The following is a 1,852-nucleotide window of genomic DNA, read 5'->3' as shown; positions in this document are numbered from 1 at the left end:
TGTCCAATTCTTTGTTCAAGATGCCAAGAACCTGGACACCCTCCACCGTTAACAAGTCCACATGATAATAAAGGTCCATCTGCTTTAATTCTTACACACAAAGATAGGTAGGCTGAAGTAACCTGAGACTGACAATCAGTTATTCTCTATTATTCATCTCCTTGTCCCCACCTTACAACTAGAGTAATTTTGAAAACACGAATCTGCTTTTTTTTTTTTTTTTTGAGACGGAGTTTCGCTCTTGTTACCCAGGCTGGAGTGCAATGGCGCGATCTCGGCTCACCGCAACCTCCGCCTCCTGGGTTCAGGCAATTCTCCTGCCTCAGCCTCCTGAGTAGCTGGGATTACAGGCACGCACCACCATGCCCAGCTAATGTTTTGTATTTTTAGTAGAGACGGGGTTTCACCGTGTTGACCAGGATGGTCTCGATCTCTTGACCTCGTGATCCACCCGCCTCGGCCTCCCAAAGTGCTGGGATTACAGGCTTGAGCCACCGCACCCGGCCCCAATCTGCTTTTTGATCTTCATTTTTGCCTTCTTCAGCCTTTTCTGTCTGTTAAGCCAAGCCCCTCTGCTCGGCTTATTGGAACACTTATTCTGTTCTAGGTAATGAAGCACTGCTGCAGCCTAGAACCAAAAATAAAGCCAACAGAGATCTTTACATTAAATTGGTTATAATTTTGTCTTTTGACGCAGGAAGTCTTTGGTATTGGTTTGATTCCCCGGCTCACATGCAGTCTTTTGGAAAAGAAAGAGAACGTAATCTCTGGAGCATGGGGGCTCACAGGCCACAGCTGTGAACCCCTCCCCTCCCCTCCCCTCCCTTTTCTTGAGATCGAGTTTGCTTTTGTTGCTCAGTCTGGAGTACAATGGCACGATCTCAGCTCACCGCAACCTCCGCCTCGCCTCCTGCGTTCAACCAATTCTCCTGCCTCAGTCTACCTAGTAGCTGGGATAACAGGCATGCGCCACCACGCCCGGCTACTTTTTGTATTTTTAGTAAAGACGGGTTTTCACCACGTTGGTTAGACTGGTCTCCAACTCCTGACCTCAGGTGATCCACCTGCCTCGGCCTTCCAAAGTGCTGGGCTGCTGGGCGTGAACCACTGCGCCCGGCCCAACCCCACGTTTTCTCAGGAAGGGAGTTCCCTTTAGAAAGCAAGTTACAGCCTTGTTGGGCTGCCCCGGGCCGCTAGGTCGTCTTCTTTCCCGGGCTCGGTGCTCTCATCAGAGTGAGCTTTTCCAGAAGCAGGGAGAGGACCAGGGAAGACACCTGAGCCGGAGAGTGGGCACCGGCCGGCGGCAGGCAGGACTGGCCGCTGGGGGCAGAGTGCAGCGCCGGTGAGGGGCAGTTCTGCCACTCAGCTGCGACTCTAAATGAATGAGTCACTTCTCCTCCCCGGGCGAGCTCCTGGCTGGGGAACTCGCTGATCAGGAAGGTCCCAGAGAAACTCCCCAACGGGGAAGCTGAGGCCGTTCAGAGAGATCAGGGTACACACAGTGCCAGTGCCAGCCCCACATCCCCGACCACCGGCCCAGGGCTGGTTCCACGCCATCGTTTCTCTCCGTTGGCCCCAGCCGCGGGACCACCTCCAGACACACCGACCCGGGCTCCTGCCTGGCGGCGTGACCTTGGGTTAGTCCCAGAGCCTCCTCTAGCCGGGCTTCCTCCGCCCCATGCTAGGCCGCGTGCGTAAGATTTCCTCTGTAGTAGGGGCGGTTTAATGAGTAACAGAACTGGCTGTCGGTTCTTGACAATTGCCCAGCTGCTCCACGGAGGGGAGAAGCAATAGCGGGCGGAGGCTCCCGGCACCTTCCCGGCCCGGGACGGGAGGGGGACGGGGAAGGCGG

The sequence above is a fragment of the Cebus imitator genome, unplaced genomic scaffold (assembly GCF_001604975.1).
Source record: "Cebus imitator isolate Cc_AM_T3 unplaced genomic scaffold, Cebus_imitator-1.0 Scaffold272, whole genome shotgun sequence".
NCBI lineage: Eukaryota > Metazoa > Chordata > Mammalia > Primates > Cebidae > Cebus > Cebus imitator.
This window is presented reverse-complemented; position numbering follows the sequence as displayed.